A 14,789-nucleotide genomic window follows, 5' to 3' on the forward strand; every position below is an offset into this window, starting at 1 on the left:
GAGGCAGAGGGTTCTGGAAACCCCAGCTAGGGAGAATAGCTGTGGAGGTGATGCAGGAGTTATGGAGAAAACTCTAGAGGGCTAAAGGATTCATTCATTCATTCAAAATTCATTTATTTGTTTGTTCAACAAATTCTCCTGAGCTATCTTCCCAGGCTACATTGGAGCTGGGTGCCAGGGGCACAGCGATGAAACTGACCTGCACCTGCCCTGGGGAAGCACCCAGAAGTAGGAGATAGAGCCTGTGGCCAGGGCAAGAGCTCTCCCCATACTACTGTGAATGGAGCTTGTGCTGGGGTTCTGGGCTCAGAACAGGAGTCTGGGGACAGCTGTAGGGATCGGGTAGGGAACACACTGATACCCTTAATTTTGATGGAGCTGTTGGTTGCCTGGGCTAACACTGAAAGATGGGGACTCCACGAACACCAGGAGCAACATGGGGCAAAGCCACAGAAGATCCTTTGGGGACTTGTGGGTACTTGTAGACACGCAGGAGACCTCTAGGCCAGACACAGAGCCCTGGACAGTGTCAGGGTGGAGGTGGTGCTGACGGCAGGGCTGCTGTGTTAGGAAGCCATTCTGGGGCCCTGAGTTGACAACCCAACAAAGGAAGCTCTTTCCCGAGGGACCCAGGCCACTTCCACCCTCTGCTTGGAGCTGAGTGGTGATAACAGCTGGCCTCGAGGCTTCAGGCAGTGGGACTCCTGCCCAGCAAGGCAGCACACGACAATGCAGCACACGAAGGAAGTAACTTTATTAGCTGGTGGAGGAAAAACAGGAAATGTATGCTGTGACTCGGGCACCGGCCGAGTTTCACTCACATCTAGTTTCTAGGAAACAGATATGTGGCCTCAGACTAGGCTGGGGTTTTCTCAGCCAAGTCTTTCTGGAAATGCCATGCTTTTCTCAGGAAAAACCATGTCCTGTAGGGCCCCCCAGACTAGGGGGTAACGGTGACATACATCTCCACCCTGAGAAGAGGTCTCACTTTCTTTCCAGCCCCCTACGCCAGCAGGGCCCCCTGGAGCCCAGGGTGGACAGTGACTCATTTCCTGAACCCCTACTATGTGCTAGATGGCAGAAATAAATTGGATACTTCAGTCATCACAATAACAAGATGGAAATGAAGACTGTCAAAGTAAGCAAAATGTTTCTTCATCTTTAAGAATAGAAAAAGTCAAAGTCAAAACAAAACACATCGGACAAGTATTAGCTAAAGGCTATCTGGTAAAACTATATTAATACCAGACAAACACAGAGATAGAAACAGTGTTATAAATGTTTATAAAAAGTGGGGCGTTAAAGATTCAATTAGCCAGGAAGAAATAAATTGGTTCAGACAAATAATGGGAAGTCTGTCAGGATTTGATAAATCACATAAACAAAAAATCATCAATAAGACTTTAGTAAGTCCAGTAAGCAGTGACCTAATGCACGGACATGTAACTAAACACCCAATTCCTGGAGAACACACTCGATTTTACAGCACGTATGGTTCTTCTGTGAACAATGACAATTAACTCAGCAATAGGACAAATCTCAACAAACTCCAAAGACCCAACTTCATACACACTATGTTCTCTGGTCAAAGAATTCAACATTTGAAAAAAATCTGTAAATCAATTGTTTTTTATTAGCACAGGAAGGGAGGAAATCCATGGAATTTTTCCAAAACATTTAAAAATTTGATTAAGATTCAAGACCCATCCATGATTAAAAATAAAATTCTTAGGAAATAAAATCTGACTAAATTCTGAAACTTGAAAGTATTTCTTTTTTCCTTTTGAGAACAAGGTCTTACTATATAGCCCAGGCCAGCCTTGCAATCCTCCTGCCTCAGCCTCCCCAAAGCTGGGATTACAAGTGAGTATCACCACACCAGGCTGAAAGTATTCCTTTTAAAATCAGGAATAAGACAAGTATGCCTGCAACTGCCATTTCTATTCAACACTGTATTAGAAGCTCCAAAAAATTAAGAAGAGAGATAAAATAAAGTATGGATTAAAAAGAAAGGAAGCAAACAGTCGTTTTTCACAGATGATATGATTTCCTACATAGAAAAGCAAAATAATCTGTAATCAAATTATTAAACTTAAGAGAGTTCAATAATTTTTATGATATAAAATTAACACACAACAGTCAATTGCACTTCTATATATTACCACTTTTTCTGTAAAAAGATGCACTGGAAATGACTAGACATGTGGGCTCAAGTGGTATAGAGCACCTACCTAGAAAGTGTGAAGCCCTGAGCTCAAACCCAGGTACCACAAAAAAAAAAAGCACTGGAAAATTATATGATTTTCACTACCAATAAAAACACAATATTTTGGAATAAATATAACAAAAGTTATGCAAGATCTTGAGCAAAACTTCATTGAAAGACACTGAAGCGTCTGAAAATAAACAGGGATGTGTACCATGTTCATGAACAAGAAGGTGAATGATCTTAGAGGTGTCATTTCTCCCCAAATTCACAGGTAGAGTCAATGCAATTCCAAATGAAATTCCCAATGACCTCATTAGGAAAAAACCTAAATGTGGGTTTGTTCCTTCAGGATTAGATTCATATGGAAGAGTAAACATCCAAAACAGATTCCCACTGGTCCAAGATGGGACAATTTGAACATTAGTAGAAACAATGACAAATAGACTGACATACATAAAAATTAGTAAGTTCATAACAATACTAAAAACACCTCACTGATCACCTCTTGGAGAAGGCTAGAAAACTAACTCATCACCGTCACTGACGGTACTAGGGGTGGGACTCACGGCCTTGCGCTTGCTAGGCAGGCGCTCTACCACGGAAGCCAGGTACCCAGCCCTAATTTGTTATTAGGAAAACTGGTGAGTCAGGGGAAAGACTCATTCATCTTGACTTGCTATTTATACTAAATCTCAAGGAAATGAATTCGTGTAGTTGATGGAAGGAAGTTATTGTTTTCTTTAATAAAGGAACTCTAGCTGATAAACAAAAAGTAATAGAATTAGAATATCACCATTTTGCACTTCCTTAGAGAATGCTTGATTACAGGATAGGGACAGAAAAAGCATGAAATCAGGCTGGAACATCTTGTAATGCCAGAAAGTAAGGACATGCTCAAAGAATGATGGGAATTCTCAAAAAGATGCAGAAGTCATCTTGAAGGGATGCTTTGAACTTTGAAATAAAAAATGATAACAAGGGATTACAACCCATTGAATAAAACAAAACTATATAAACAAGGAATAAACTGAAGATTTGATGAGGAATGAAATATTCACATCATTTCAAAACATCTGTCTATAAAACCACAAAAGAAAACAGTAATGTCACCATGGAGAAGACTGGCAGATATCACCTTAATCATCATCAGTAAGCAAACCTGTCAAACTCCAGGATAAGATGTGGTGCAAAAGAAAACCCACAACTCCACAGCACACATGCACGTAGATGGGATGCTTTGACTGTAGGAGACGCAGGAACAATCGGCAAGCCCTGAATGCGGGCTGAGGGGCGGACACTAGGGATGAGCCCCGTGCTGTGCTCCTGGACTGGATGTCTGTATTGTGGTTAAGGAGAAGCCAGTCCCTGTTTGTAGGAAGCATTAAGATCTGGGGGGGGGAAATGACAGGAAACCAGGTCCATAGCTCACTCTCAAAAGGTTTAGGGGAAGAAAAGTTCCTTAGAATGAGGTTGCAGCTTTTTTGCAACTTTGTGATCGTTCCAACATTTTTTGAAATCTTTTGAGAGATATAATCAACGTCTGGATCTTATTTTGAATCTTATACAAGCAAACAAATTATTTTTATTTTTCATTGACAAATATATATAAATTTAAGATGTACAAGTTTTAATCTATGTATACAGTATGGAATGATTCAGTCAACAATTTAGCCTATATTACCCCATATGCTTATTTGTCATTTGAAATCTATTCTTGCTATTTTCAAGTATATAATATACTCTATTAACACCATAATCATGTGACATGATTCCTCATCTCCCCAGTCCCATAAACAAATTTAAAAAAAAGACAGCCAGAGAAACTTGGTATGTTGGATATTTTATTATATTAGAAAATCATTAATTGTTTAAGGTATGAAAGCATCTATTATCTTTTAGCAAGACTTGCTGACATTACATGATTTTTGGTGTCCATGTCAAAATAATTCAGGGCTGGGAGTTTAGAACACAGTTATGAATTGATCATTGCTAAAGTTAAGTGATGAAAGCATAGTGGTTCATTATACCATTTATTCTATTTTTAAAATGTCAAGGCAAATGTAATGAGCATTTAGGAAATATGGGAAATGGGAACACAGTGCATATTGCATTCTTTGCTCATCCTTTCCTGTTCAGTTATTTTCTTTAAAACACCCTGCACTGGTGCTGTGTGACCCCAAAGGCAGTGTGGTATAATGTTAGTGAGTGTAGAGGTGGATGCAATCACTTTGGAGGGTAATATGTTAATGGAAGCAGAGTTTATTTTTAAAATGAGCCATTGAAAACCATACCATCATAACTCAATGAGGAACTGGGTGACTATGTTAGAGCACGTCCGAAACGTGGGATACTCTGCAAGTTTTATTTTTCAAATACGGCAGTTCTATTTTTCTACCATGAGAATGTGTTTGTATGTGAAAAAGGTAATGCTAAATAGTATATGAAGAATGATTCCATCATAATTGGTTCTTAAATACATGGTGCATATGTTGGTATATGCACTAAAAATTTTTCACAAGAATATATACCAAACTCTCACTTTCTCTGTTGGACTAATTTTAAAGTAAACCATTCAAATTAATAGTGATACTAGCATTATTTTAAGAGAACTTTTATATAGTTAAGAATTTTTTAGGGCTGGAAACATAGTTGTGGTATAGCACTTGCCTAGCATGTGTGAGGCACTAAGTTTGACCCTCAACACTACAAAAAGAAAAAGAAAAGAAAAAAATTTTCAAAACTAACCATTAAAAGATACAAAAAAATTATTGCAAATGCATTCTAGAAGAGTAAGATGAGGATGGGAGAGTTTTGCTCTATCAGTTAAAATGAAGAACTGTTGTTCAACAAAAGACACCATGAAAAAGGTGAAAACAGGGCTGGCAGAGTGGCTCAAGTGGTACAGCACCTGCCTAGCAAGTGTAAGGCCCTGAGTTCAAACCCCAGTGCTGAAACAAACAAACAAAAAAGGTGAAAAGATAAGCTCCAAATTAGGAAATATTTGCAACTAACAGCTCAAGTTCATTACCCAGGAGGCCAGTCCATCTATCTTTATATGTCTGTACCTCCATATAGATTTATGATTCCCAAGAATCAACAAGGAAGAGACAATCACCCCAAGTCTGTCAAATGACCATCCCCTCTTCCATACATACACCCCTGGGTGTGGCCCTCACTCCTCAGAGGCAGCCCCTCCTCCGATGACCACTTTAACAGGACAAAGTTCTCCACCCCCACCACTGCACAGAGCACTGAGCCCAGCTGCCTGTGTTTCTCCTACCAGTAGCAACTCTGCCTGCCTCTGAGGAGGATGAGGAGCATCCAGGCCGACCCCAGACAGCTACAGAAACAAACTACCACAAGATGCGTGGCTTAAAAGTAACAACAACAACAAAAAAGCATTATCCTCTTCTTATAAGAACACCAGTCATGTAGGATCAAGGCCCACCCTGATTACCTTATTTTAACTTGATTTTGTCTGCAAAGACCTTATTTCCAGATAAGCTCACACTCATGGATACTAGTGGGTATGACTCCAATAGAGTTTTTTGGGGGACACAATTCAACCCACAACCTCAGCCTCATTTCTATCTTCCTGATCAGTCCCAGGATCTGATCTACTGTACCCCAAGAGTGGGAGCTCTGTGCATAAGTGACTCCCTGGCTCATTGAACCCCTCCACCCCTCACCAAGGAAGCCACACATGGTCTTAGAGCCAAGGGTATAAAATTGAGTTCTAGTCATGAAACCTTGAACAGGTCATGCCTATTCTAAGCCTCAGTTTCTTCATCTGTAAAATGGGAATTGAGACCAGATACCTCAAAGGTTTGTGAGGGTCAAATGGTATGTTTTATGGCGTATTTCCAGTGTGTGCCAGGCACATAGATGGCTCTTAGTAAATAAGAGTCTTCTCTTCTCCAGTCTCTGAGAGTTCATCAGGGAGAGAGAGAAGCCCAGCCATGCCTCCCAGTGGCTCATATGCCCCTCCAGGACAGAACTGTATCATACACTTCCTATTCCTCTGGCGTGGTCCCACCAGCGTCACAATGTCTGAGGCATGTGACCCTAGGAAAGGGCAGCCTGACACCAAGAGCAAGCCAGTGGCCCATGGGAAAGCAGTGGGAGTCAACACACTCATGTCAGGAAGCAAAGTCTTGACCCCAAGAAAGGAACTACAGGACAAAAACTGGACCTGTCAGTGGGTGGCTCGCCATATTCTCATCCCCCTCCCCCTCTCTGGAGTCTGGTCCCATTGAGATTGAGGGATGTGTGTGTGTGTGTGTGTGTGTGTGTGTGTGTGTGTGAGCAGGGTGGGTGGGAGGGAACAGAATGGGATAAAATATTTCCTTGCGTCTGGAAAGCTATTTTGAGCCAGGACAGCCGGGCGATGCTCCTGGTGATGGACGCTGGCTGACCCAGACTGGGCCCTTGCCTTCTGGCCTTTCTCCCTCCCAGGACCCAGAGTTCTGTTAGAAACACAGCCGACGGGAGTCTGGGTTCCAGTCCCAGCCTGGTGATTCATTCTGGTATGGTCTAGAGAAGGCTTTGATACTCCCTGGACCTTATCTCCCAACGTGAAACTGATAAAACAGCCCAACTCTGTACAAGGATATTTGGTTCAGAATAAAGCACTGTTAGATACGGTTAAAGCTATGTTAAACACTGTCAATGTTGCTGATAGGCCTTTATTGTAAGCACTCCTTTTCGTGTTTATTTTTCCTTTAAATAAACTAAGATGTTGAGAGTGGAGCAGTTTGACTCCCTAATTGACAATTGTTAGACTATCCTCTAGTGCCTGGCTGTCTTGAGCAGAGGCCTGTCAGCCAAGCAGCCCCTCTTTGGCAGTTGGCTGAACCTCCGTCATAGGGGCCCAGCTGCTCGGAACACTCCATGGATGCCTTAAGGAAGCTACACTACAACAAAATTACTTGCTGCTGAAGCACGGCTCCACCAGAAAGCACTATTGCAGCCCTGACTGCTTCAAAACAGATCGTGGATATATTTTTGCCATTACAAACCTCAGCAAACTCTAAATGACCCCACAGCCATTTTCAACTAGGTCAGAGGGAAAGTGCTTCCTCAGATGACCTAGCTGAAGGCTATGACTGGTGCAGATCCCAATCCTTCATTTGCATGAAGGGCTGTACCATGATTGGTGCAAACACCTTTGCCATACACCCTATCCAGCTATATAAGCAGGTGGGTTCTGCTCACTTCTTGAGTCAGCCCAGAAGCAACTTTCTGTGCTGCTTCCTGGTGTTGCAATGCTAGGCCCCACAAAAGGATTCTCCCAAATGGTCTTTTTTTTTTTTTTTTGCCTACTTCTGATTTTTATCATAAGTTGGGAGGGCTGAGGTGGTAACACAAAGAGGAAACAGTAAAGCAGTAGCAGCCACCACCTCAGCAGCAGCCTCAATGACAGTGGCAACAGTGGCAGTTGTAGTGGCAACAGGAGGGAGGCTAGAGCCCCAGAGAGCATTTGAGGGAGAGACATCCAAGAGCAGAGGCAGTAGAAGTTATAGAGAAGGTTGGGAAGACCTAAAGATGAGGACCAATGGGCTCCAGCATCTGGAAGATTTCCAAGGAGCTGCCAAGCCCTACGGGCCATGGATCCCCAACACCCAGGGCCTGAAAGCTGTGACACTAGCTGCTTCTGACTGCTGCTTCTCTAGCTGCCAAATGCCAGGCCTCTGGCCACCAAAGCCCAGAGCAATAACCTTCTAATCTGAGTACCTAGAGCCCCAAGTCTCTGACCTCTCGGGCCTGGACCCATAAAGCTTCTAGTCCTCAGGACTTGCAGTTATGTCTTTGAGTCTGTCAACCCAGTCTACGAGCCTTTGCCACTCAATTGGCCCACTCTGCCAGTACTAGATGAGCCACTCCTCGCTTACTCCCAATTTCTGAGCAGAGAAAAAAACCATCCTGGTGATTAGAACAAAAGGGGAGACTGAGGCTTGTGCTGCCTCTCCTGCAGATTTTGACAGGTGTCCAAGTGTGACTCTGAGTGTGCTGACAAGATATTTAAGACAAAAAAACAGAACTGGCACACAGCCTGCTCAGCCCAAGATTTTAGGGGTGGGATTCCTCTAAACCCCCCTCCCATCTCTCTCCCCTCCATCTTCACTCAGTGCCCACACTGTGCTTCTAGAGAGCTACTTGATTCACCCTAAAATTTCCTAACCCTTTACCAGCCTCCCACTGCTCCCACAAAGAAGTCAAACTCCTCCTACCGTCCGTAGGCCCCTCCTGAACTGGATCTCCCAACCCCTGGCTGCCTCCTTTGTGCTCTGAAGCCAGGCTTGTCTCTGCCAACTCCTCAAACTGTTAACGTCTCAAACTGCTAACGTGCCACTCAGGGGCTTCACATGCTTCATTTTTATTTCATCCTCACAATGACACTTTAAGGCAAGTGTACCTCACATGGCCAAAGGTTGCCCGGAAGTGCTGTTTTCAAATGTGCCGCACAAGAGGACCTTAATAAATGTTCTTTTCTTCCTTTCTTATGAACACATACCCTCTTTTCTTTACAAGATGCCAATGGTATATAAATAAACCTCTCTTCAGTGTTGGACAGCATGGAGGCAGGCGCAAGAAGTGCAGTGAGCCAGGTCCCCAGGATGGGAGATCCCACAGCAGCCCAACCCTCACATCTTCCCGCACCAGAACCGTGGAACCACGCACATCCTCCATAGAGATAGGGCTCTGAATCCTACTAAGAAAGGGAGGAGGTCCCTCTTGATGGCGGATCCCAGGGGAAGGAGCAGCAGTAGACTTCCTGACTCTGAAGATGAGGCAGGAGGGAGGGAGAGTCCCAGAGTAGCCAAGCCGTTCTCCCAGTGAGGAGTTTGGGAAACCTGAGGACTGCCTAGGTTGGGATGGGGAGAAAGGCATCTTTGAACCCAGCTGCAAGCTTAAAAATGCCTGACCTGGAAGTCATTAGGCCTCCTCAAGGTCCAGGTCCTTAAAATAAGGCCCCAGGGCCATCAGCTTCAGCAAATCCTACAGCTAGTGGGAAGTGCAGACTCAGGCCCCGCCCCAGGCCTGTGAAAGCAGAGCCTGACATTAGCAAGGCCCCAAAGGATTCACAATCATATTAAAGTTTGGGAAGGACTGTCCCCAGTGATCCCTCCATTTTACAATAAAAGAACCAAAGCCCTGGAGGAAAATCCTCTTCCTGATTTCCAGGTGAGTCAGAGATGGTGCTAAGCCTGGAAGCCAGGAATAGGCTCCCATGCAAGGGTTCTTGGACTCCCCTGCAGGAAGCCATCTTCCCTAGGTGTGTTCAGTGCAGAAAGGGGCTGAAGCTGGGGTAGAAGGGTCCTAGCTGGGTAGGCAGGGGTCCTGGGTCCTGGTTCTATTACAAATTAGAGGTATAATCTGTGCTCGTATTGCCTCAGTTTCCCTGGTGGTTCTGTGAGATGGGCTGAGATAGGCAATATAACCAACTGGTACAATCACATTTATTTTCTTACAGCTGCCTGGTAAGGAGGGCAGCGAAGAGATATCCTATTCAACAGATGGGGAAACAGTTCTGTCGGGTTGTAGCTTGGCCTGGGATGCCTTACGCTGTTCTGCATAGCCAAGGTAATTCTGAAACATGCCCCTCAAGCCAGCCTTCCTCTCTAATGGTCTGTCAGCTCCTGTCAGTCATCAGGGGCCCCGACTCGGCTGACAGCCAGCAGTATGTCTGCTACTGGTGCTTGGACGCCCACATTCCTGGGCGGTGACAGGGTGTACACTGGGAGTTGGGGGGGGGCAGGCTGGGAGCACCCAGAGGGGATCCGCTTGGCTGCAAGCCCTGGGGCCTGGCTGTCTGGGGAATGTCAGGAAGCAAAGAACTTTCTCATTTCACTGATGGGGACAAGAGATATCTGTGGAGGCTGTTGTGGCTGGGCTGGATAGGACAGAGTTCCAGTCAGGCCCTGAAGAAGGGCCTACCTACCCCTGGTACTAGGGCAGGAGTAAGAGAGGGGCAGGATGGGTGGCTGACTGGGGAGAGCTACTGAGCAGCAAGGCTGAAAGACTTTAGGCTACCAAGTCAGCCCTGGCTGGTTTTTTATCCAACTCTGTCACTTACTAGCTATGTATCTGGGTACAAGTCACCTGTCACCTCTAACTTCTGTACTCAACAGGGTCTGGCCCTTCCACAGGAAGCCTGCCTTGTAACACTTTCTGAGGTCATGGCTGTGACACTTACGATCTGATCTTAAAATGGCCTTGAATTTAAAAGCACACCCAAACAGATAAAGCCATTAAAATAATCAGTTCTCTACTTAATCTTCTTGAAGGGAAAAGTGAGTCTAAATGCTCACCCCATGCAACATTCCCAGAATCTACTTTCTCCTTCTGCCCAGTTTGGTTTCTCTCTTCTCAACTCCAGGAAAAACTCCAATCCCAATCAGTTCCTTCTCACCTCTCCAGCTCCTCTCAACTCCAGGCCTTTATGCTGTGGACGGCTTGGCCTCTCATCCAGCAGCAGGGTAACTACAGGGGAAGCTAAAGGGTCCCTTGCAGGATCAGCGGGGAGGACGATCCTGCGTTAGTGCCATGTCTCATCCCAAATGTGACAGTACAAAAATGACCAACATGAGGATTCAAGGGCTTTTTCTAACCCCTGCCCACTAGCAAGAGTCTACCTTTCCCTTCAGTTTCTTCCCCTCCTTGCCCTTTATGGAGTCCCTGCCGTGCCAGCTCAGATACTTTGTTTTGGGGAAGGAAAGTTAAACTGGATGTTGGGAAGGGTGGAGCCAGACCACAGGGCAATAGGGAAGGGGAAGGACCTGGCAAAAGGGGTTAAGCCTATTTATTAAGAATACAGAGAGACATTAACTGCTGCTCAAGATGTAGAAAGCTAGAAAGAACAAAAAGGAAAAGCCAGTGTTTTGGTTTGCATCTTAAATGTACCTCAAAAGCTCACATGTCTAGGCTTGCTTCCCAGCTGACGGTCTTATTGGGAGGTGGCAGAAATTTAGGAGGTGGGCCTAGTTAGAGGAAGCAGGTTATCCCCTTAAAAGGGATATTGGGACCCTGGCCCCTCTCTCTGCTTCCCAGCCACCACGAGGCAAGCAGCTTTGCTCCACCTGAACTCCCCACCATATGCCTCACCACAGACCCAAAATGACAGGACCAAGTGGCCACAGACTGAAACCTCTCCTCCTTTAAGTTGATCTACCTCATTCATTTAGTCATAGAGACAGAAAGCTGACTAACAAAGCCAGATAAATTACAAGTCATAACCTTTTTTTCTTCCTTCCTCCCTCCCTTTCTCCCTCCCTCCCTCCTTTCCTTCCTTCCTTCCTTCCTTCCTTCCTTCCTTCCTTCCTTCCTTCCTTCCTTCCTTCCTTCCTTCCTTCTGTCTTCTTTGCTGGGGATTGACCCCAGGGTCTGTTCATGCTAAGAACACGCCCTAAGCTATGGCGCAGGAGTGCAGGGATGGCAGAGGCCTGGTAGGGGATCACTGAAAAACTCCTCCAGCGTCGCAGTTCTGGTCCTACTCAGAAGGCAACTCTAGAGGAACTCGAAGCCTGTGACGCCCTGAAGATGATCATAGTTACAAGACCCAAGTCGAACCTGATTTCTGATGAGATTGATGAGCTAACAGAACGGGAGATACACCTATTTCCAGGTGTAAATACTGTTTACTTCAGTTGTGAATCTTCTACAGTATCTGACATCCAATCAAAAATAAAGAACACACCTTGTCCAGAGACAATAAATCCAGAGTAAGAGATAAACAACTAAGAGTTCTAAGTTATAGAATCTAGTGAAAAATGTGGACTATATGCAAGAACAGGTGGGGAGCCTCAGCAAAGAGATAGAAACTATGAGACTGAGTCAAACTGAAATCCCAGAAACAAAAAAAATGACAATATCAGAGGTGAAGAATTCTTTCAATAGAGAGGCTTTCCAGAAGCCTCAAAACAGCTGAAGAATGAATCAGTGGACTTGAAGCTAGGTCAGTAGAAATTACTCAAACTAAAATACAAAACAAGAGTGAAAACAGAGCAGAGAATCTAGCCTTGTGGGCCAATGTCAAACAGTGTTAATAAGCGTTTGACTTAGTGGAGGCCCAGAAGAAAAGAGAGAGAATGAGGCACAAGATTATCAAAGAGATAATAGCTGAGAATTCTCCAAAATAATGAAAAACACACACACCTCAAACCACAGATCTAAGAAGCTGAGTACCCAAGATGAGCAAATATAAATAAAAAACAAAGCAAGCTAAAATCCCCCTAGATAGTTCATCTTCTAATATACAGAAAAAGTCTCAAAGTTCAACAAAGGAAAAAAAGGTGATACAAAGAAGAGAGAGAAGCAAAAATAAGAACTACAGCAAGTTTTTCTTAACTATACAGACCAGAAGACAAGTAAGTGATATCTTTTTTTTTTTTTTGGCAGCACTGGGGTTTGAACTCAGGGCTTCCCACTTGCTAGGCAGGTGCTCTACCACTTGAGCCACTCCAGCAGCCCAGTGATGTCTTCAAAACATTGAAAGAGAAAATAGCAACAACAAAGACTGTTATCCAAAAGCCAATTCCCAGTAAAAATATCTTCCAAAAGTAAAAGCAAAATAAAAACTTTCTTATACAAACAAAAGCTGAGTGACATCGTTGCCAGAGACACAAACTACAAGAAATGATAGAGGTTCAGACAGAAGGAATATGACATTGCCAAAGTTTGAATATGAAATATCCCCCGAAGGCCCACGTGGTAAGGGCTTGGTCCCTAGCATGGAGCTCTTAGAGGTGGTGGGAACTTTAAGAAGTGGATCCCAGCTGGACACCAGCTACTTGGGAGGCTGAGATCCAGTGATTGCAGTTCAAGGCCAGCCCAGGCAAATAACCAGAGCAAAATGGACTGGAGATGTGACTTAAGTGATAGAGTGTCTGCTTTGCAAGTGTGAAGCCCTGAGTTCAAACTCCAGTCCCACAAAAAACAAAACAAAACAAAAGAAAAAAACGATGAACCCAGAACAAAGAAGTGAATCCTAGTGGGAAGTTTTAGGTCATTGAAGACATGCCCTTGAAGGGACCTGTGGGACCCTGGTGTCTTCTTCCTTTCTCTTTTTTTGTACCCTGCCATGAGATGAATGGGTTTTCTCAGTACAATGACATACGGTGCCACCACAGGGTCAAAGGAATGGGCTCAACTGCTCAGAGACCGAAACCTCCACAGAGACTAAACGAAAACTTAGGTATACACAAAATCGAGTAACTATGGACAGATTTTTAAATGAAGGTAACTGTAAAGACTTTTCATTCTTTAACTGCTCTAAGGATAATTGAGTATCTAAAGCAAAACCAGTAACAATATATTGTGGGGTTTATAATATAAATAAAGGCAAAATACAGCAACAATGAAAAGGAAGGAATTAAAAGTATATGTTTTAAATTTTCCCACCTTATGTGAAAGCATATAATATTATTTGAAGGTAGACTGGAATAAATTAAAGGTGCATACTTTAAACCCTCTGGAAACCATTAAACAAAATATGAAAGTAGGTATAACTAATAAGAAATAATGAAAGCAGGTGTGCTGGCTCATGCTGCAATCCTAGCTTTTGGGAGGTTGGAGATTGGGAGGATTGCAGTTCCAGACCAGCGGGGATAAGATAAAAAAGTTCACAAGACCCCATTTCAGTTAATGGCTGGGTGCCAGGGTATGTAGCTGTCAGTCTGGCCATATGGGGAAGCACAAAAAGGAGGATTGTGATCCAGGCCAGTCCAGACCCTATCTGAAAAATAATCAATGCAAAAATGCAAAAAGGGCTGGAGACTTGACTCCAGTGGTAGAGCGCCTGCCTAGCAAATACATGGCCCTAAGTTCAACCCCCAATGCTGCCAAAGATAAATAAATAAATGAAGTTAAAATAAATCCATGTGAAAGTAGAAAAATGAAAAGTGAAACAAAGATGGAGCAAACAGAAAAGCATCCAGCAAGATGGTGGGTTTAAACCCAACCACAATTTTGGGCATGATGGTGCATGCTATAGCAGGAGGAATGAAAGTTCAAGGCCAGCCTGGACTAGATTACAAGATGCTGACTCAAAAATTAAATAAATAAAAACCCAACCATATCATTGTCAATAGTTACATTAACTACAGATAGTCTAAACACACCAACTAAAACAGAGGTTGCCAAATTGCATAAAAAAGCGACTCAACTCCATACCATTTACACGAAACCTACTTTAAATGCAAAGATATGGATGGGTTGAAAGTGAAAGAATGGAAGAATATACCATGAAATGACTTAATAGAAAACTCAAGTGTCCATATTAATATCAGACAAAATAGAGTACAAACAAAGAGGATAACCACAATTGCAATGGCAGCAGAGGAGTGTGGGAGTCTCACAAGCATCACGGTGACCAGAAGAAGCCAGGCGAGAGCAAGTGCTATTCCTTTTCCTAATGGGCGAAAGTGCTGTTGGCAGTTGAGCCACGAGGGATACTTTGGCGGGGTGTGGGAATCCCTGGAAAGGAGCAGCTTTCAGAGTGCAGACATGCTCCCTTGAGGGATCTGACTGCTGGGTAGGTGGCCACGCTCAGTTTGTGAAAATTCATTGGGCCATTGTTTTT

The sequence above is a fragment of the Castor canadensis genome, chromosome 1 (assembly GCF_047511655.1).
Source record: "Castor canadensis chromosome 1, mCasCan1.hap1v2, whole genome shotgun sequence".
NCBI classification, from domain to species: domain Eukaryota; kingdom Metazoa; phylum Chordata; class Mammalia; order Rodentia; family Castoridae; genus Castor; species Castor canadensis.